Consider the following 23,531-nt stretch of genomic DNA (forward strand, 5'->3'; position numbering starts at 1 on the left):
ACGAAGTACAATTCACCAGTGTCACTTACCACCCTCAGTGTAATAAATCAGCAAAGGCGAGAGACATTAGTACTTGTATGTTAGCATAGATTTTATAACATTTAACCAAATGTAAATACATGAAATAACATTGTAAATGAGATACTATAACATGGTTTCAAGCTACCAATAAGACATGTATGGATGAGCTCTCTTTCACAATATATGCCATCCCTTTCTTCAAACTCTTGACCAAGCCACCTGAGAGCCTTGGGAGATCATCTCACTTGTAGGATGTCAGTAAAACCTGCCTTCTATTCCTGTTAATCTAGCACACGAGACAAGCAGATTGTGTTGCCTGAACCAGCTGCATCTGGCAAATGTTGTGCTAACAAGTCACATAAAACTTAATATAAAATGTCTTTCAAAGGTTGTCCATAAACTTTGATGCAGTGTGAGTGTCATATTTTATTGGTCTTTTGGTAGACATCTGTGTGTATTTGAAGAGATGTATTCTGTTTTTTCAAATACATAGTGCTTCCCTAAATGCACTTCGGACATTTGTACAGACCACTAGGGAAATGAGCTAGGTCAAGGCAAGACAAATCATACCAGTCCTGGCATAGTCCCTGGCAGAGTATCATTTTTGATTTTGTTGGTTTTTTACAGAGTTTACCCATGAAACAGAGGAACTAAGTTGCTGTGTAATAGTCATCTAATGCTGTAGATAAGAATTCAACAGTGGATGTTGCCTCTTTTGGAGGATTCCTTGAAAAAGGTGTATTAAAATCTTTCTTAATATTCTGCTTAATCTCTTTTTTTGCTCTGCAATATTTATGTTTCTTCAACTGTGATTTTGGGAGAAAGGATTTTCCAATAATTAATTCCATAGCTATCCACTGCCGCACAGCAGTCATGTCTGCAGGGAATGGTACAAGTGACCCACTACACAATGTATGTGCAAATAAGCAGAGAAATAGTCCACAACTGGATGAATCATGCTGAGCTGGTACATCATGAGGAGCATGGATTGTCCACTTAGACCAGTCAATTGTGGATGCCACCTGCATGTCCATGAATGTTTGTAGTATGTTTATGCACTTTGTGTAGAGGGTTTTATTGGAGTCTAAATATAGAATAATCTTCCACTTCATGAACACCAGCATAAGTACCCAGTGAGTATTTTGCACATTTGTGGGGATGATCCAGATGTCCTTTGCCATAATATCTGATTTGATGCCAAACTCGTGAACACTTGAAGAGTATCCACGTAAGTCAATGGAATGAATTATGAATGGACTGAAAACACTCACACATACATCACATTCAGTGACATGTTTTAGAGAAGCTCTAGTAAGCAAGAAGCCTTCAATGACTGTGTCAACCAGCCAGTTATCACCTAAGAGAGATTTCATGTCTTCAACATTGATGTAAATATTTTGAACTAGGACACTCTGCATGCGTAGATAATCTGGTATTAAGTCCCATGGAAGGGGCACCGTTTTATTTGTTTGTTTAGGTGAGCTTGACCGCTGCGGTACACCCAGATCATACTCGTCTACCAGAAAAGAGGTAAAATGTTCTTTCTTGGGAACATTCTCATATGGGTTCAATTGTTTAGTATGTTTATTTTTTGCTTTAATGTCTTCCTGAGTGTCATCAAATTTAGTTTCACTCATCAGAATAGAATCCATTGCGGCTACAGTCTGCAGCTCATCTTTCTGTCTAATTCTTTTCCTTCCAGATTTGCCTTTTCTGACATTCATCCTGAGCTTTTTCAGAGAATACACTATTCTTTTCTTACTTGAACTCTTACCAATTGACTTCTGTGCAGCCAGAATGTGGTAGCATGTTCGTGAACTGTTGCAAGAGCATGTTTCAATTGGGAATAACTTTACCACATACTTTTTGTCTCGTAATCCGGTAACTATGAAACATCCAGACTGTGCCTGAAGAAATACTCGGTTTTGCTTAACTATCAAGTCTGCTAGGCCTTCCATTGCATTTGATTTGCGCTCATCACCTTTTGATATTGTTACAGGTTCTTCATCATAGTGACCCTTCTTTATAAAGTCCACTATCTTTTCCACAGGTATGTAATCAAATGGGAATTCAATATCACCAGCATGCCTGTTTGACAGGTGATAATTCCCCATACCACACTGTCCTCTCAACACTTCCTTTAGATAAAATGTTTGCAAAAAGTAGATTGCCAATACCATTTCATCCATGTGAACCTCTTTGTGCTTAGTCAGTCTTTTCCATCACTGCATTCATGCTTTCTGACACATTAGTCGTAACTCCACTGGTTTTCCTATAAATGCCAACTGTTTCCAAGACCCATCTGCCTGCCTTTGTCAAGATGTCTTTGCTCAGTTTTTCCTCAAAATATTTCACAAAAGAAGCACTCCATGTGGCCCTTAGTTTTTCCAACAATGTTAGAAAGTCTTCTTCAGTATTGCAGTCTAAGAGCTGTAGAATATTATTGGTGTACACTTTTCTGTCTGCTTTTCCTCCTTCGTGACCTGAAACCCAGAATTCCACGTCTTTCAGTATGTGGTTACAACAAACCACATGCTTGCATCTTGGAATAATATTCTCTACAGATTTCACAATAGCAGCTTCTCTGTCTGTTACTATAGTAATGGAACTCTGGTTAATTTGAGGCATACGCTTTGCTACAAAAGAAAAAAATGTTTCATGGACAATCGTTGTGCGTTTATCATGAATCAGTACAAAGGCAGGGATTGCAGGATTTTCCTCAAACAATGAACATTGAAATATTAGTGGAGAGAGGTAAAAATCACCTAATTGAAATGTTGTGTCATATGAAATTAGGGTTCTTGAATTCAACTTCATCACTTCCTCAAAAATATTGATAATGTCTGGAAGAGCCAAAGTTACAATAAGTTCGGGAACCGGAGAGTAATGGCATACAAACCCTTCCAGTGCATAGTGAAGCTCGAAGATGTTATATAAATCATCATGACTGATACTACTTTTCTGTTTCCCATACTTAAGTTTATTTTTTATTTGCTCTGTATTTTTCGGCACTGTAACTCTCATGTGGGTAGGGGAAGCATCGCATTCTGCAATTATTTTCTGGTAAATTGAAGTTGGACCTAAATCTTTATTTTCAGCCATTTCTATCAGCACAGATGGCATTGTGCGAACATGAGCTCTTAAGGGGTATTTTCTCATATTTCCATGAGGCATGCATGGCTCAGGTGTTTTGTCTTCACCTAGATAATGGACAATCACTTTTTCAACACTTCCATCAAGAACTTCATAGCCATATCTGTAAAATGTAACTTCCTCTCTACCAATTAATCTTTGGAAGTAGGTCTTCCACACCAGAGGACTGGCCCTCGGCAGAGCATGCCTTCCTTTCTGAATCCATTTATACTGATCACACCTCCAATCATCTTTTCTATGCTTTTGTCCTTCATAACTGTATAGGAACACCTGACCATTTTCTGGATTAGTTGCCGGAAGTGTGGAAATATTGCCTTTTAGGTGATGCCTTAAAATGTTGAATACTTCTTGTGGTGAAAGCGGCGTTTGTTTGTTCATATAAACTATGCTGCACATTCTGGAGGATAAAGTAAAAATATGAATTAAATTAAAAATGAACACTGTTTCCCTCACACCCTAAGATCATTACAAATACGCAGGCAGTGGGTTTGTTACTCAAGAAGGGACACAGTGATAAGGGATGATGTCGGGACATAGTGATAAAGGAAGCATGTCTGGACTTAGTGGCCTATTCTGATGGAGGTGTAATTCATGGGTGAATTCCCCATTCGGAATGTACACCTGTTTTTTACACCCGTTTCCTATCTTTATAATGGGCCTATTCTGCTAGATGTGTAATATCCCCATGGGGTTGTTCCACCTCTGGCAGAATTGGTCCCATTATAAAGATAAAAAACTGGTGTAAAAAGCAAATGTACATTCCGAATCAGGAATTCACTCATGAATTACAACCCAGGCAGAATATGGCCCTAAGGGCCATGGATGTGTTACACCTCTAGCAGAATTGGGCCCTAAATTCCACACTATATCATAAAATGGGTCTCTATGTGCTGATAACCAGTAACCTGTGTGTATCAATGGGGTAAACACCATGGGCCTCATTACAACCTAGGCGGAGGACCATGGTGCTATTAGCACCATGGTGCATGCCGGTGTCCGCCATGGCGGAATGGGGAATTACCACCCCATTCCGAGGTTGGTGGGGCGGTAATTCCCCATGCTGCCATGGCCCTTCCCCATTCCCATTTTTGACCCATAGGGCTCAATGGGAATGGGGAAGGCGCTAATTACAGTACCGCAAATTGCGGTACCGTAATTAGCACCAAGGTCCCTTTGCGGGTGCCTACTTTAACGGCTGGAAAAACCAGCCGTTAAGGTCGGGTCCCGCAAAGGGACCTCGTAATTAGGCGCTAAGTGTTTAACGGCGCCGCAGCCTTTTACGGCGCCGTTAAACACTTAGCACCAGGGTCGTAATGAGGCCCCATATCTTCATCAGCCTCACTAGAAGCCCTTCACACTGATTCCTCTAACTTTCCCTACTCTTACTGATTATCCTAAAAGGATGGCATAATGGGTGGCAGGATGGGAGGTCTTATGATCAGTAAAGACATGCCATCCACCTCTCTCCCCAATTACTTAATCTCATTTTCTTTTGAGTATGTTTGTATTCAGCTCCTTGCTCCACCTCCTCTTGCATAATTCTCATATATTGACCTCTTTGAGTCTTCAATCTCTCTTTTTCAATGACTTAGACCTCTTAATCAAATCTCTGACACTGAACACCTGTCAATTCAACCTGCCGTAAACATGACTACAGCCACTGTCTTCACCTTGACTCCTCATACTCTGACCATTTTCTGGTCACCCTCCACAATCAGTCGGCCCAATTTTTCTGAAACTCACTGGACTAAATAACTCCTCATCTGAATAAAGTCAGGCCCTTCCTTTAGGTGCTCTTTCCATCTGTTACCAACTCCAGTGAGAAGGCCTTCCCAGATTTTAACCTAGCACTAGTGCTCTCGTTGAGTACCATTATCCCTCTTGCCTGTGCATTGAACCTTGGATTTCCCCAACCATCCAGCATCTCAGAACCTATTGTGAGGGGTAAGAAATGTGAGGCCGACAACTTTGTAAAGAGTTTTCAACTTTAGCATTTTATTAAATAAAAAGGTAGGATAAACGCCACTCTATCCCTACCCTGACAAGGATTTTCCTGCCTAGAATAAACTAAAGAAAATACTCTTACAAAAGGATATCTGTCCCTCACACTTGTATACTCAATAAATCAATAAGGAAATGTATGGCAGTTTAATCCAACAATTATATATAACATAAAACCACATCACAATGTGGCCACTGCCTCTTCTCATAACCTGGGTTAATTCCCCTTCCCCAGGTTTGAGCAAGGATATGCTCCACAGTTCAAAAGAAATCAGGAAATTCTGTTTTGCCACAAAGTTCCAACACAGTTCTTTCGGATTCAAAACTTGATAATAAAAAGTTCAGTTGTATCAACAATGTACGAAAAGAAGTGATAGGTTCCAACTTCTCCTGGAGTAAGAACAGGATTTAAATTCATCTTCTTCAAGTAAACAAACACTGTCTTTGTCAGGATGATATGCCATTGTGTCGGGAGGATAGCTCTGGGGCATTGTGCTCGCCTTGGTAGCAAGACGACGCGGAGCAACACAGGTTCGATGCCCGGGTCCGCGCTTAGAAATCTCTGGGTATTAAGCATGTTATAAATAAACAATTACAATTGTGGGTGACTTTAATCTTAAGGTCAATGAGGTGGAGAACTTTAAGATTCAAAGCTTTCTGTCCTCTATGAAAGAACTCTCCCTCCCCCAGCAGGTTCATGAACAGACCCATTCCTTAGGTAATACCTTGGACCTGATTTTCTCAGCAGATGCTGAGATCACTCTTTTTGTGGCCTTTCAAATCCTGTGGTCTGATCATTTCTTTGTTCCCTTCCCCTGGGGCATTAAGGGCCCGCCATCTGCTCCACCAGCCAAATTAGTCCAGCGGCGTGGATGGCGCTCAGTATCTAAATCTGATATGACCTCTTTGATACTTGCCCGACTTTCAGGGCTGTCCCCTGTGGACATAAATTCTTTAACTAGTACTCTGACCGCAGTTGCAGGCAGCCTTGCTCAGCTCAAGACATCTAGGCTATCTTCACGCCCCTCTCAGCAGTGGTTCATGGACAAGCTGCGTGCCCTTCGCCAACAATGCAGGCAGATGGAGCAAACGTGGAGGCACTCTTATACCCCCAGGAAAAAGTTTGCCTTGTCTCTGGGCACCTCCCAGTATCACCTAGCCATTTCATGTGCCAAACGTGTCTACGTTGCATCTATTATTGAAACTTCTGTGAATCACCCCAGGGAGTTGTTCAAAGTGGTTCGTAATCTCTCTACTAGCTTACCGGTTCCTCTTCCCTCCTCTCAGGCCCTCTGTAATTCCTTGTCCACATGTTTTATGGATGAAATCATTTCTATTCAATCGAATATTGCTGTTACTCACCTTCCTTCTGAGGCTGATATTTACATGATATGATATTTTATTTGTATTGCGCCAATACACAATTGTTTCAGAGCGCAACGAGGCAAGGGAGGGGAAACAAGGGAGGACAGAACAACGATCTTACTAGGCCCAGTGACATTAAGAACGTGCGAGTGCAGGGGAGAGGGAAGGGGGAAGTGCGAGGGGCAGGGGAAGAGTGGAAAGTGCTGAACACGTGATAGAACAACAGGTAGTGTGCCCAGTAGGTGGTAAGTGCGAAAATAAGGTGTAAACAACGGGTGTATTATAAGTGCTCGAAGGGGACTGTAGGGTAGCAGATACAGACCCAAGTGCAAGGGTTGTCAGGAGGCAGTGCGGGTGTGTGGCTGGGAGGGCAGGGATCTGGGCCCGATATCAGAGGGTAACCAGGTGCCCGGTGCCAAAGCAGACAGTTTAGCAGGGGAGAGGAAGAGCGAAGGCAGAAGCAAAGAGGAAGGTCTTGAGGTGCTTCCGGAACCGGAGATGGTTCTCCTCAAGTTTCAGAGAGGCAGGGAGGCTGTTCCAGATGTATGCCCCAGCAGAGGAAAGGGATCTACCCCCAACTTGTTGCTTGGAGAAGCGACTGATCCTGAGGGAGTTGGAGGTGAAGGAGCGAAGAGCTCAAGTGGGAAGGTATTTACAGAGGGAGAGTTCAAGGTATTGCGGAACCAGGCACCAGAAAGCCTTGTGGACAATGCAAAGGGTCTTGAATTTAATCCTTGCAGACGCTGAGAGCCAATGAAGGGATTTCAGGGCTGGAGAGATACGATCGCAGGGCTTGAGGCCAAGGAAAAGTCTCACAGTCCTGTTCTGGATGAGCTGCAGAGGGTGGAGAGTGGTTGCAAGCAGATTGACAAAGAGGCTGTTGAAATAGTCCAGCCTAGAGAGAACCAGAGCTCTGGAAACAGTGAGCTAATGGGGGAAGGAGAGGCAAAGAAGAATACCTCTGAGGAGGTGCAGTTGGTAGTTAGACTTTTTTTAAGACGTCAGAGATGTGTGGAGAAAAGGAAAGCGTGGAGTCGAAGATGACCCAGAGGTTCTTAGCCTCGCAAGTCGGAGCAGGGAGAGGGCCAAGGGAAGCCGGCCAGAGAGTGACAGGAAACGAAGGTGCAGTTGTGCCGATGAGGAGGATCTCTGTCTTACTGGCATTAAGGAAGAGGTTGTTGGCGGCGCACCACACCTGGATTGCAGACACACAGTCAGAGATGAGAGAGGGAGAAGAGGTGGCAGAGGGGAGCCTGAAAACAAGTTGGTTGTCATCCACATAGCACTGAAAGTTTCAGCAGAGAGCTGAAATTCAGTGGGCTAGCGGTGCCAGGTATTGGTTGAAAAACCAAGGAGAGAGGTTAGACCCCTGGGGAACGCCACAGGTAGAAAGTGAGATAGAGGAAAGGAAGGACCCAAGTTGGACCTAGGAGGGTCGGTTGGAGAGAAAGGGTGTCAGCCAGGCCAGGGCCTGATCAGTGATACCAAGCTTATCACGGAGGCGATTGAGCAGGATGACATGGTTGACCATGTGAAATGCAGAAGAAAGATCGAGTAGGATGAGGACAGATGGGATATTAGAATGAAGGGTGGAGAGCAGGTCTTCACGGATGTTCAGGAGAGCACTTTCCATGCTTCTGGCAGCTCTGAAGCCAGACTGATGGTCATGGAGACAACCAACAGAATCGGAGTGAAGATTAAGCTGGGAGATGGCCAGCTTTTCCAGGAGTTTGCCCAGGAAAGGAGAGATAGAGGTCGGGTGATAGTTAGCCGGGTAATAGGGGTCGGCTATGGGTTTCTTGAGAAGAGAGTGCACAAGAGAGTGCTTCAGAGGGGAGGGGAAGGCTACAGAGGCGAAGGAGTGGTTGCAGAAGTCGGCCAGAGCAGGAGCAAGGGTGTCGATGTGGTCCTTGATGGTTTTGGATGAACAGGAAATAACCTGTTTTGACGATACTTTCATAGATTGGACTTTCTGGAAATCTCTTCAAGGGAGAACAGAGGAATAAATGAGAAAGAAGGAGGAGAGGCGGCTGCAGGGGGGCCAAAGGTAGCAGAGAGAGAAGCGGGAGGAGGAGGAGAGGACGAGAGGGTGGACAGGATGTCCTGGGTTTTGAGATGAAATGAAAGGCAAAGGCCATGCAGATGGCCTCGGAGGCGACAGGAGAGGTAAAGACTGCAGCAGGGTTGGCCAGCTCCTTGCAGATTTTAAAGAGTACGGCCAAGTTGTTAGATGCCACAAAGATGCAGGCTTGGATGTGGGCTCCCTTCTTAGTGCGGACAAGGAGCTGGTATTGCCTTTGTAGCAGGCGCAGGCCAGTTTGTCAGAGGATGCACAAGAAGCCCGCCATTTCCTCTCAGCCACCCTACACTTGCGTTTAAGGGTAACTAGGTCAGAGTCATACCAAGAGTTGCACTTGGTTTTGGGCTTCAAGCGGATGTTCATGACAGGGGCAAGAACATCAAGAGTATCAGAGATAGAAGAGTAGAGCATGGAAAGGGCTGTGTCAGGATGTGAGTCAGCCAGAGGAGGAGGGGGAGAGAAAGTGGAAGTGGAAGCCTCAACTGACACGCTTCATGGGTCGGATGACCGAGAAGGTACATGGCAGTGTTGGAGTTGGATTGGCCTGATGGGTAGAGAGGGAGAGATGGGAGGAAATGAGAGAGTGATCACTCCAGGAGAGAGGAGTGGTCAGAGGGATAGAGAGGGGGAGGTCTGAAGAGATCAGAGCATCCAGAGTGGGCCCAGCAGAGTGAGTTGGGCCAGAGGGGAGAATAGAAAGAGAGAGTCACAGAGGTCGCGAAAGCATCCAGATGGATGTTGAAGTCTCCAAGAACGAGGAGTTGAGTAGTTGAGGCCAGGAGGGAGGAAGTGAGGTCCGCCCACTCAGAGAGGAAGGAGGTGATTTGACCAGGTGGCTGATAGATAGTAGCCATGGTAAGTGAGTGGCAAGGAGAGAGAGAAAGCCTCAGACAAGGCATTTGAAAGAGGAGTAGGCCTGCATAGGAATGACAGAGGCAGGAATCCACTCTGGGAAGATCAAGGCTACACCCCCTCCAGAACGGTTGGATCTGGGCACGGAGAGGATTTTACAGTCATCGGGAGGAGAGTGTCAAAGCTTGTGACAATTGACAATGTGACAATTGTGACAAACCTGTGGTGCTCCATGTCGTCTTGCTTGTAAGGCGAGCACGTTGCCCCTGAGCTATCCTCCCGAAATCTTGAGCAATGGTTGTTATATTGGTATTGCCGGGTTTTTAAATACTCTTTTGCTTGGTATTGTTTGTATGCTTTTGTTTGGACGAAGGCTTCACCACAGGGATTTTGGCCCTTCCACCAACTCACATGCTTGCTTGCACAGTCACTTTGGTTTAATAAGTAAAACATTTGTTGGTTTTGTACGGTTCAGTATTCAGAATTGTAATCACTGCTTCTCTCACTCACACGCGAGTGAAACTGCCTGCCGTGGATAGTGTCAGAGCGATCCGGAGTCACTTGCAAGCTGTGAACTCACAAGGTAAGTCGCTCAATCTAGCTCCGCTTGGTGTTCGCAGGTCTTCTGTCATTGTGGCTCCTCGCGGTCAGGCAAACAGCCTCGTCTGGTCCACCTCCGCTCACGCCACTCGAAATTGGAGCTTCCTCCACTCGGCAGAGGCTTACGTGCAACCCAGCCACCTAAAGCCTTTAACGAGGGTACACTTCCCTTGCTACTTCCTCTTCCTGCTGCGCAACCTCTGCACAACAAGCCTTCAATGGGCAAGCGTCCCGTTCTTATGCTTCCCACTGCGCAACCTCTGCAACAGGAATAGCTTGAGGCAAAGACCCTCACAGGACTTGACACCGCTCTTGGCTGCACAATGGTCCCGGCGTCTTCTCTCGTGCCAGCTTCACTTTCCTCTGCAGCCTGCACTGCTTTCTCCTCTCCTGCTGCTCCTGCTGTTCATGTTCTCCCTCTTCCTGCACCTGAGGGGGCTTTTTATGCCTCTCAGTCTCTCTCAGGTGTAGGTCGTTTACACTAATTAGCTGATTGCTCCCACAACAATATTCCTCTGCATCCCTTTTCCTCGTCCCAGTACTGAAGAATTATGGGACTTGAAGTCCCTGCCAACCAAGTTAGTTTTCCTAACTTCTTCTACCTTACAATAAGCCATTCCAAGATTGGGGGTTCAGAGAAAATTAAACAAGGGAGTTTCTCCTTCCTCCTGGCCTGATAAAGGAAAACCTGACTATGAAAACAACTAAACAGTTACTGCTCCCTCTAGTGTTCAGTAAGGTGTAGTCACCCTCCAGTAATATTTTGAAATATATAATTTCCCTTCATGTCAATCAAATCAAAAGTGTTACAATTCTACCTTTATGTGACTAGAGTATATTTAGGTAGATGAGGATTTTCTAGTACAATATAGATGTCATCCCAAAGTCTCTCTTTGAGTTTACTTATTAGCTGCCTTTTTACTGAATTTTGGGCAGTAATGGGTTAATGAAAGCACATTGTTCAACCTATCCCATTTCCAAAATGTTCTTCATGTGTGTTTGCATCATTTTCAGGTGAGTTTTGCTGCCATTTTATATATTAGGGTACCATTCCGGCCCGTTCCGGGTACTTTTTCATGTGAAAATGTAGATTTTGGGCTGTAATGGGTTAATGACAGCACATTGTTCATCCTTTGCCATTTCAAAATGTTCTTCATGTGTGTTTGCATCATTTTCAGGTGCTTTTTGCTGCCATTTTATATGTTAGGGTACCGTTCCGGGGTTTTTTTCGTGTGAAAATATAGATTTTGGGCAGTAATGGGTTAATGACAGCACATTGTTCATCCTTTGCCATTTCAAAATGTTCTTCATGTGTGTTTGCATCATTTTCAGGTGAGTTTTGCTGCCGTTTTATATATTAGGGTACCGTTCCGGGCCGTTCCGGGTACTTTTTCGTCTGAAAATTTAGATTTTGGGCAGTAATGGGTTAATGACAGCACATTGTTCAACCTATCCCATTTCCATAATGTTCTTCATGTGTGTTTGCATCATTTTCAGGTGAGTTTTGCTGCCATTTTATATATTAGGGTACCATTCCGGCCCGTTCCGGGTACTTTTTCATGTGAAAATGTAGATTTTGGGCAGTAATGGGTTAATATTGGTGCACCTTTCTCATTTCAAAATGTTCTTCATGCGTGTTTGCATTATTTTCAGGTGATTTTTGCTGCCTTTTTATATGTTAGGGTACCGTTCCGGCCCGTTCTGGGTACTTTTTCGTGTGAAAATGTAGATTTTGGGCAGTAATGGGTTAATGACAGCATATTGGTGCACCTTTCTCATTTCAAAATGTTCTTCATGTGTGTTTGCATCATTTTCAGGTGATTTTGGCTGCCTTTTTCTATGTTAGGGTACCGTTCCGGCCCGTTCCGGGTACTTTTTCGTGATAAAATGTAGATTTTGGGCAGTAATGGGTTAATGACAACATATTGGTGCACCTTTCTCATTTCAAAATGTACTTCATGTGTGTTTGCATATTTTTCAGGTGATTTTTGCTGCCATTTTATATGTTAGGGTACCGTTCCGGCCCGTTCCGGGTACTTTTTCGTGATAAAATGTAAATTTTGGGCAATAATGGGTTAATGACAGCATATTGGTGCACCTTTCTCATTTCAAAATGTTCTTCATGTGTGTTTGCATAATTTTCAGGTGATTTTTGCTACCTTTTTATATGTTAGGGTACTGTTCCGGGTACTTTTTCGTGTGAAAATGTAGATTTTGGGCAGTAATGGGTTAATGACAGCATATTGGTGCACCTTTCTCATTTCAAAATGTACTTCATGTGTGTTTGCATAATTTTCAGGTGATTTTTGCTGCCATTTTATATGTTAGGGTACCGTTCCGGGTACTTTTTCGTGATAAAATGTAAATTTTGGGCAATAATGGGTTAATGACAGCATATTGGTGTACCTTTCTCATTTCAACATGTTCTTCATGTATGTTTGCATCATTTTCAGGTGAGTTTTGCTGCCGTTTTATATATTAGGGTAGCGTTCCGGCCCGTTCCGGGTACTTTTTCGTGTTAAAATGTAGATTTTGGGCAGTAATGGGTTAATGACAGCACATTGTTCATCCTTTGCCATTTCAAAATGTTCTTCATGTGTGTTTGCATCATTTTCATGTGAGTTTTGCTGCCATTTTATATATTAGGGTACCGTTCCGGGTACTTTTTCGTCTGAAAATTTCGATTTTGGGCAGTAATGGGTTAATGACAGCACATTGTTCAACCTATCCCATTTCCAAAATGTTCTTCATGTGTGTTTGCATCATTTTCAGGTGAGTTTTGCTGCCATTTTATATATTAGGGTACCGTTCCGGGTACTTTTTCATGTGAAAATGTAGATTTTGGGCAGTAATGGGTTAATATTGGTGCACCTTTCTCATTTCAAAATGTTCTTCATGTGTGTTTGCATTATTTTCAGGTGATTTTTGCTGCCTTTTTATATGTTAGGGTACCGTTCCGGCCCGTTCTGGGTACTTTTTCGTGTGAAAATGTAGATTTTGGGCAGTAATGGGTTAGTGACAGCATATTGGTGCACCATTCTCATTTCAAAATGTTCTTCATGTGTGTTTGCATCATTTTCAGGTGAGTTTTGCTGCCGTTTTATATATTAGGGTAGCGTTCCGGCCCGTTCCGGGTACTTTTTCGTGTTAAAATGTAGATTTTGGGCAGTAATGGGTTAATGACAGCACATTGTTCATCCTTGGCCATTTCAAAATGTTCTTCATGTGTGTTTGCATCATTTTCAGGTGCTTTTTGCTGCCATTTTATATGTTAGGGTACCGTTCCGGGTTTTTTTCGTGTGAAAATATAGATTTTGGGCAGTAATGGGTTAATGACAGCACATTGTTCAACCTATCCCATTTCCAAAATGTTCTTCATGTGTGTTTGCATCATTTTCAGGTGAGTTTTGCTGCCATTTTATATATTAAGGTACCGTTCCGGCCCATTCCGGCCTGTTCCGGGTTTTACACCGTTCCCTTTTTTGTTGCCTGTTATACACTGTTTTACTGCCGCATGCTAGGTATAGACTGTACATACTGGTTGTTTGATTTTTGCCGATGAGCTTCTATGGCAACATTTTTACAAATCCAGAAACCTAATGGTGTTTGATCTGGGTGATGAGTATTTGTGTATTCTTTATTGCCTGTTACATGCTGTTCTACCGCCGCTTGCCGGTCATATATGCAAATTAAGGTCTTTGGTCCGCTTTTTTAAGCGGCTATATGGTCTCTAAAACAGTGATAGGCTAGATAGGAGTTTTGATGATTTCTATTCTGGATGTCTCAGATCTTGGTAAAAATGAGTTTGAGCAAGATGGATGTTTTTTCTGAGCAAATCTTGTTACCTGCTCCTTTTAGATATATCAGGCTAAGAGGAGAAAATCGTGTTTAAGATCCTGTTTTTTTTCAAAAAGACTTGTTGCTAAAGAGGGCCATTTGTGGTTCTAGCACATAATACTTTATGCACTTGAAAGAGGTACGTGTTTTTTATATTTGGTTACTGAATGATACTTGTGGGTGTGTGCAACTCCGCTAAATGAAATAGCAGTGCGTTACAGTGTTTGGTATGTCTGTGGTTTTTTTGATACAGTGTATTTTCCCCCGTGCCCAAGTGAAGGGTGTATGAGAAGGTTTTGGAGTCCAATTTGAAGGTATTTGAAATTATATTTCCCATCGATGGAGTTTTTTGAACATGTTCCACTGAAGGTATTTATCAGCAGATTTGTTGGTGCTAATATGTCAGTGTGAGGACACAATACTAGGATGTTTTACCAATCAAAATGTCTGTTAGAAGATTGACAAACTGGATCTAGAGCTAGAGTATAATTAAGTGATGGTGTTAAAACAAGATTTTTACACTGGGCCTCATTACATGGCAGGCGGTAACCATGGCGCTATTAGCGCCATGGTTGCCGCCGGTATTTTACCGTGTCCGCCTTGGTGGATGGCGGAATTACCGCCCTACTCCAAGGTGAGCGGGGGCGGTAATGCCCCATTCACCAAGGCACTTCCCCCATTCCCATTTCTGCCCCCATAGGGCTCAATAGGAATGGGGAAGGAGCTAATTACGGTACTGCAAATTGCAGTACCGTAATTCGCACCAAGGTCCCTTAGCGGGCCCGTTCCTTAACGGCTGGTAAAACTAGCCGTTAAGGTCGGGTCCCGCAAAGGGACCTCGTAGTAAGGCGGTAAGGGTTTACCGGTACCAGTGCCCTTACCGGTAAACCCTTACCGCCTACCGTGTAATGAGGCCCGCTGTGTTTTATGTGTTTTTTTTTATAGAGTACCAGTAAGTATTTCTATTAAGACTCCCCTTGACCAGGACAAAAGTGGATGGTTTTTCACTACTTTGAGAAGACCTCCCCCTGATGAATGTCAGGCATTAACAAGTCACTAGACAGAAACATGTTGGGTTATATATAGAATACAACAAACATCTTTTATGAATATCTATGTTTAATGTCTTTTTTTCATTTCAATGTGTAATGTAGGTTTTGTACTATGCATCCGAGATCAAGCACCGACATCCGCCTGGAACCAAAACCCTATAACAGAAGAAAACTCGGAGGATCCTCTTTCTCTCACCATGCACCGAAAACCTGGAATGACCTACGTAAGAATATACGGAACACAACACACCACCTAGCATTCAGGAAACTCCTCAAATCATGGCTCTTCACAGCGTAACTACAACAGCGATGCACTAGAATGCCCATCCCGTTAAACAACGATGAAAAAACACCAACCTCGGTCACTCCCAAAATGGACATACACAGAACCCAAAGAACGGACTCCACGACAGACCATAAGATATTATGGGAAATGGCCACAAAAGGAGGTCACCATAGACAGATCACATACTCGGACCGAGACGAAAGCCCTTAAACGACTCATCCACTGCCTCCCGGCCATACCATATCCAAACCCCCAGCAGACACATTTAGATAGAAAGTTTGTGAGAGGAGACCACAACACCAGCTCCAGCACCCAAGGAGGAGAATAGACACCCAACCCACACTAATCAATCCATCAGCATTAGAACTCCTACAGAGCTCGCTAGAATAGCATGGTGAGGAGCAATTATAACACTTACAGAGCGCATTAGAACAGCACAGAGCGCTTCACACAAACCTAAAACCCTGCCAGGCGTAACCCCTTCGCCCACACTGATGAGATTGGGAGGATTGGCGAGTGCCACACTCGGACAGAGTTCTGAATGTTAGCATGTTAAACTTCATACAACCCACTAACAAAAAAACTCAGCATTTCTGCAGACTTATCTCACTCAAAAATCTCACACAACCATCTCTCGCACAACAACCTGCACACACTTCACAACACTGCAACAACACATAAGCCGCACCAACAGCACACAAGGACTGATATTGATCTGATACTCGCACCAAAGCTCAGCAACCGGTGTATACAGAGTTGAAGCTGCCAACAGAACACCACTCCTCTCACTATCCTACTCCTGCTTCACCTACTAACCCATCCCACCTTCTCGTTTGCATATCCGCCAGAGCGCCTGGGGACCAACTCCGTTGGTGACGGTGCGCGGTACAAATACCTTTAACATTTAACTTATCACTTTTGGATCATGTTCTTCCATCTCGGCTCAGCGCTTGCGGGGCTCCCATTAATTTCTCTGTCGCTTTCTCCTCCTGCTCTGCGGTGCCCGCCGGACAGTTCCTGGAATCCAGCCATGTAGTTACATCCTCTGGTGATTCGAAAAACAGAGCTTTATTCTTTAGGAGCACCTTCATTTTTGCCGGATATAGCAGCATATACCTATAGCCCCCGCTTCACGTAACCTTTGCTTTATGGCACCATAGTTAATTCGCTGTCTTTGCACCATAAGTGTATAGTCTGGATATGCAATGACAGTTGCTGATTGTACCTCCCTTCAGAACTGCTCCATGACCTTCTGTCTGTCTTTATAATTCAGGATCTTTGCAATGATTGGTCGCGGTGGGGCACCCGGCGGAGGTCTCCTGGTCAGGGCCCTGTGCGCTCTTTCCACTGCAAACCCTTGGCTCAACGCACCGCTCATTATCTCTTGCAATAGCATGTTTTCCACATAGTTCATTGGGTCGGATCCCTCCTCCACTTCCGGAAGCCCTACTATGCGTACATTGTTTCTGTGGGCCCGTCCTTCCGCTTCTTCTGCTCTGTTTTCAAGATTGCGCATCTGCTGTTGTAGCACGTGGACATCTGTTGTGTTAGTCTTGCATGAGCTTGTGTTGTCCATCACTGCCTTTTCCAGGGTCCCTGTTCGTTCAGCCAGGGCTCTTACATCTTGCCGTAATAAATTCACATCCACAGTCGCAGCATCAATTTTGAATTCTAGCGCAGTCCTCAGGTCTGAGATGGCCGTATCCATCCTGCTTCCCATTGATGTTTTCAGATCTGCTATGGCGACCCGTATCTGCTGATTGTTAAGTGCCATCTTTTCATTTTCTCTAGTGTTTTGGGCCCTTCCGCTGGCCCCCTCCATCACCTGTGGCGATTTGGTGAATTCCTCGATGGTAGGTTGTTTCCTATTGCCCTTTAACAGCTTGGTGGTCATCCTCGCTTGTGTGTGGCCTGGGGCCAGAGCCTTTGTCCTTAGCTTTCTTTGTTATCTAGGGCCCTTATTGTCTGGGCTCAAGGTGTCTCTTACAGCGCATACCCCCCTTGTTCTGCCCGTGCCCCCTAGCTGCAAATGTCACAGGGCTGCGTGCACCCTCAGGGATATCGGCGGGCTCAGGTAACTACCGGGCTTAGTTCTATGAGTCCAGTTGCTGTACGTATTGCATGGTTGGAGTTTTAGAGGCCACTTAAGTTGATGAGTCCCTGTTAGTTCCTGGGCGTCTCATTAAAGTGTTGGGGTCGCTGATCGCCTAGTCCAGTGCCTCAGGTTCGTATGGGTTCTTAGTTCGGGCTGTTCAGGTCGTGCCTGGCGTGCTCTAGAGTAGTTCCACCCGGCAGCTCTCACTCTGCTCCCACTTTCCTTGACCATTAATTTCAACTTTGCTGCCCGACGCTGTTTGTAGACATCACTGGGCCATGCCGCAATGCTGTTTTTTGGGCCATGGAGCACCTCTTCTGTAAGTAGATCTGTCCCACTTCTGGGACTTTCAGAGCATGTCTCTGATGCCACCTCTACTGCTCGCCAGTTTCATGTGCCCGTGGCTCACCTTGATCTTCCCGCTTATGGGGCCTGCTACAGGCCATTACAGTCAGACTTGCAGCCTGCTCCCAAATCCGCTTGCGGTCTCAGTGCCTCTCTCTGCCATCTGCTGAGGCATCACCGGCCCGTCCTCCCCTGCACTCCGGTCAGAGCGCACTGCAGCTCGGTGGGTGCTCCTCCTGCCGCGCCTCACTCTGGTGGGCCTGCGCCTTGCCCAGGCGCCGCGTGTCACCGGTTGTTGTGACAGGCCAGGTGTGTTATCCGGGGCACCTGGTGGTTGTGCAGCACCGGCTCATGGGCCGCTCCAGGCCCCCGGCCCACCTCTCTTTATTGTTTGGCCGGATTAGTCTGTGTCTCCAGCGCAGCTCCCTGTCCTCCCTATGTCAGGAGCTCATTGCCTGGTCACCTCCGTGTCAGCGTGGGGTCTACCGTCCCCTCCCAGGCACGCTGTCTCTACAGCGGTTTCCAAGGCGTGCTATTGTGCACCAGAGCGGCCCGTTCCAGGTCCCACGGCCGTCCAGTGTTCGTTGATCACTACTGTTGTTCATTCCGAGAGACTGGCAACATTGTGTCCGGTCGGGCTTTCATTGCATTTCAAGATGTGCTCTCGGCTCACCGCTCTCTTACTCCACCGCTCAGTCGGGCTGATCCATGGAACTCTCCCGCTGGGTGCGCCGCTCGTCCCCTGCAATCTCTCACACTTCTGGCTTAGTGCGCCCACGGCGAGGGGCGTACCACTCAGCCCCGTTTCCAGGGCTTCTCTGCTCCGCTGCTCACGCCCAGTGCGGTTCCCAGTGGGGCTTTCTCCACTGCCTTCCTGGTCCACCGTGCATCGCTTGCTAATGTCCAGTGGATTAACTGCTCCTCGGCTTACTTGATTCCTCCTCCTCCCTCTGCGCTTCGTTCCCCGAGGCCAGTCCTTTGTTCTGGTGCCGCAGTGTCACGGCCATCTTGTTTTTACACGGTCACGCACCGCGCTGGGATTTCAGCTCACTCCTTACGTTCCGATTTCCTTTGCATTGTGGTTTTGCTCCTCATCAGTTCCCAGGTTGTTGATACAGCTTTGGGACAAAATGCAGTAATGGTGGTCAGCATATACCGCCTTTATTCGTCCGGATCTTTAAGGATCTGCAGGAGTGTCCCGGACTAGGGTCCTACTCCATGGCTTCCTAACCACGCCCCCATGCTGTTATGATCTCCTCTACCACTAGGGACTTTTCTGAGCCTATTCTTCGTAGAGCCTTCTGACTTGTAATTACCCTGCACCCGGATCACAATGGTCAGTTGTACTTTTCCATACTTTGCATTTGTGTCCTGGGAATAGTTATCCTGTGGTGCTCGGACCATCCCTAGTTTCTTGGTAACCTTGACTCAAGCTACGAGCTACTGTCTGAGCTCTGCAAGGATCTTTATTTTGTTATTTCAGTGTTTTGAATTCTTGTGAAACCTTGAGGCCTTTCATTTACTTAGAAGCATGATACAGCTTCCATTTTACACAAGATGGCTGTCCGTTACTGTTGCATTTCTATGTAAGCTATACTTGCGTGTTGTGTGCGTTGCATTCAGCTAATGTATATTGCTTATGTTAGTATTCTTCATGTATAAATGTACATTTGACCTAGTGCGTTTTCTTCATGGCAAGTGCATATGTGCTTCTTGTCTAATGGATGAATATGCATGATTCTATGATCACTTGAGTTATTTTTCTCGCCGTCTTCAGTTTACATCATATTCATCCCTTGCTGTACCTGCCTGGGAGAAGGGCGGTATGGTTGCCTTAAAGAACAACGTTCCTTACCCTTAAAATATTATGCCAGGGGAGGGGCCACAGTTATGGATGATGTATTAATTTTTCTCTCAACCGGTACACTTGATCTGCTCATTCTACCTGCTGCCCTGCCCTAGGATGTCCACAGTAGATACCGTTGAGCCTTACCCACACAGAGGAGGTGTCAGCCATTTGTGCAGGGCGTGGTGAGTGGCTCCTGGGAGCGTACTGGCATTCAAAATGCTTCAAGGTCAGTGGCGACTGGTGAACATTTTCAGCAGATGGGCACAATATTTCCCCCAAATTAGCTCAAGGTGCAGAGTAAAGTTAGAGACTAAGTTATGTAGGGGCAGTCGGTTCGCCCATGAGAATTAAAAAGATATATATATATATATTTGGATGACATTGTAATTTTACAGTACAATGTTTGAGAATAATGGGATAAAAAGGTATGCCATTTACAATCGGTTTACTAAGGAAGACCCGAAAGAATCCAGTAAACAACAAGTCCCTAACAGCACACGGCAGCCTTTTACAACATTTTCTTAATGCCAGTGCCTAAACGTCTATCAGCATTCCCATAGTTAAAGTTTCATAATGCCATGGTTCCCACTATAATACACTTTCTTGATGCCTGTGCTCTCAGTATATGCCAGCATTCTCACTGGTGCTCACATTAAATATCATCACGTATGTGTGTATAGGCGCGCTATAGATAAAATATATCAGTGGCACTGAAAAGGTTTCATGATGGTGCAGCTGTGACCACAATATTGGCCTGCAAAATAAATGGTCCATACATTTTAAAAGTTTGTTTTACTGTACAGGGGGGGGGGGGGGGGGGAACATGCGCGCTTCCCTTCAATATACTAAAAAACAACGTGTCTTGGGCATATTGGAAGGAGGTAAAAAGAAAAAGTGGTCATCATGATCTCTGCTGCCCACTCTCTTAGCACTCTTTGCATGGAACGCATTAAAGGGTCAAAATTGAACATTTGGTGCAATGAAAACAAATTAAAAAATAAGTAGCGGTATGAACCAATACTATACTACACTGTAATCCAAGATATGCGCCCAGATGCCTTTGGGCCAGGCAGGGCTGGACTGGGGACCAAAAGAGGCCCTGGAAATAAAGTTCAAAGTCGCCCCAAATGACATTTTCAGCAAGCCCAATGCTTTTCCTATGAGAAAATTTGGAAATGCCACAGAAAAGAGGCCCAGGGTGCAGAGGCCCACCGGGAAATCTCCAGAGTTCCGTATCGGCCAGTCCACCCCTGGGGCCAGGCGCGCTATACAAATAAAAGAAATACAAATACAAATATACACTATGCATTACCAGCATCAACACAAGGGTAGAAAGGGATACACAATTAAAAAATAATAAAGAACCCACAATAAATAAAAATCACATTAAGTTGTATTTAACATTAGCATTACCAAGAGCTGCTGTTTTTTTCCTGTTATTGGGTGTAGTGTTACTAGCCCAGGTGGTGGTGTTAGTTACTGCCCGCAGTATTTCTCCCCAAAAAATGTGCCCACGCTGTAAAAAGGCACTGATGAAATTTACATGACGTTTTTACCCTCAAGCCAAAGTGAATACGCTGCATATTTAAGAAACAAAAGTCGTTTTGTTGTATTTCAAACGTGCAGAGCACTTAAGGTGCACAACATTAGATGTGCATAGTCCATTCATTCCTGCTTCCTCCGTTGCATTCTGGGGCAACAGTAATTAAAGCATTACAAGCACTAGAATTCAAAGCAAAAACCAGTACTGAATGAGCCAATCTGCCCGATATGGAACAATCTGTGAACTCTGCAGATGCACGATACTCTGATCAGGGTCCGAATGTTGCCCACTCTGTATCGCAGCCCCCCTTTGCTGCCCTCTGCTCACTGCCCTGCTCCCGAACTTACTTGGTCTCAAGTTCTTGCAGTTCCAACTGTTGCACACTTTTATGTTCCCAACGGTATGTCATCGGACATGCTGACATTCTATCGCCAGAGCTCAGACTTGTAACTCAATTCTCTTGAGCATTCAAGGCTACAAGTGTTTGTATATTCCTCATCAGGCCAAGAATCCCCGGTAAAACAAAAAAAAGTTCATTTACAAACTGCATTTCTCCTCTAAACCAATCACTGAGCTCTGGGCCAATGACTGCCCTCTCCCTAAGCCCCTCCTCTGGCAGCCATCTTCAGATTTGGTAAGCACAAAGTGATAGCATGACCAAGAGAGCCGCAGAGGGAACAGTGGGAGGGCTCGAATGTGAATCCATGCCATTCACATGCTCATAAATAAAGAATACATAGCAGTACAATATTACAGAACCACGTGAGGTTGCAAGGCTCAACTGAAGCAATTATTCTTACCTCCGGAACATGCTCACCTTCAAGCGAACAGGTTGCGTAGCACTGCTTGGCTGACCCTGGACTCCTCCCTGGAATCCCTGTTGACGCAGTAGAATCTTGTGAACGTGTGCGTAGACATCCACGTAGCAGCCCTGCAGATGTCCAGCAGGGCCACACCAGACAGGAACACTGTAGTCGCAGCCATCGCTCTAGTGGAATGGGCTCTCCGACTACCGGGCAGCAGTCGATTTGGCAACCGATGACAGTGTGTGATACAAACGGAGAACCACATGGAGATGGAAGCCTTGGACAAGGCCTTCCCATGGTTCACAGGACCAAAGTTCACAACGTCTTCCGGAAACTCTTTGTGCATGCCACGCAGAACTTTAGAGCACACGCTACATCCAGCAAGTGCAAAGTCCTTTCAGCCGGCGATGAAGGTTACGGGAAGAGCACAGGCAACACCAAAGCCTCGTTGAGGTGGAATTCTGACGGAACCTAGGCATGAAGGAGGGGTGCATCCGGCAGCACCACCCTCGAGTCATGGAAAGTCAGATACAGCTGTTTGCAGAATAGGGCCTGGATCTCACCCACCCTCCTGGCAGATGTGATGGCCACGAGGAAAGCCGTTTTGCAAGTTAAGAATTTTAGAGGGGCCCGACGCATAGGCGCAAACGGGGCCCCCATGAGCCTCGTCAGTACCACTTTGAGTTACCACGCTGGGGTAGTCACCTTCACCGCTGGGAACGATCAACACAGTCCTTTGAGGAATTCCTTGATGAGATGGTGGGATCAAAGAGAAGACTGTCCTGGAGATCTGGTGTAGTGGGAGATAGCCGCCAGATGCACCTTGATAGAGGCGTGTGCCAGCCCCGCTCAATGACAAAGTACGGAAGAATCTGTGGGGCGGTGAGCCTCAGAGGATTGATCTTCTGCATCCGGCACCACGTAGCAAAACGCTTCTACTCGTGTCCGTAACACTCAAGAGTCGACGATGCTCTGGCCCCGACAAGGACCTCTCCATGCAGTCCGCCGGCAACTCGTACCCTCCGAACTCGAAGACTGCAGGAGCCAAGCCTTCAGGTTCAGCGATCCTGGGTCAATGCAGGATTGCGCCTCTTTCTCTGGTAAGCAGATCAGCAACCACTGGCAGCTTGACTGGAGGTGACTTTTATAGGCTGAGAAGGTCCGAGTACCAAATCTGGTTCAGCCACGTCAGGGCGACAAGGACCATACTGCATCGGCACCGTTTCAGTTGATTGATGACTTGCAGCAGGAGAGGCAATGGAGGGAACACGTATAGGAACAGACATTCCCTCGGGAAAGAAAACATGTCCCCCCCCCATACTCCTGGGCTGGTGGAACCTGCTGGCAAACCTCCGGCATTTGGAGTTGGTCGCCGTTACAAACAGATGGATCAGGGGTCTGCCCCACTTGTGGAAGAGGTGGTCCACTTGGTCTTGTCGAAGTTCCCACTCCTGGCAGGAGCACAGTTCCCTGCGGAGGGAGTCGGCGATGGTGTTCTTGACTCCCGCCAGGTGAAGGGGGATGAGGAACATCTCTTTGGCGATGGCCCAGTGCCACAAAGCCTGTGCCTCTTTGGAGAGCGCCAGGGATCTGGTGCCCCCCCTGCTTTCTGATGTAGAACATCGTGGTGGTGTTGTCTGTGAAGA

Source organism: Ambystoma mexicanum, chromosome 4q, assembly GCF_040938575.1.
Source record: "Ambystoma mexicanum isolate Mex_15411 chromosome 4q, UKY_AmexF1_1, whole genome shotgun sequence".
NCBI lineage: Eukaryota > Metazoa > Chordata > Amphibia > Caudata > Ambystomatidae > Ambystoma > Ambystoma mexicanum.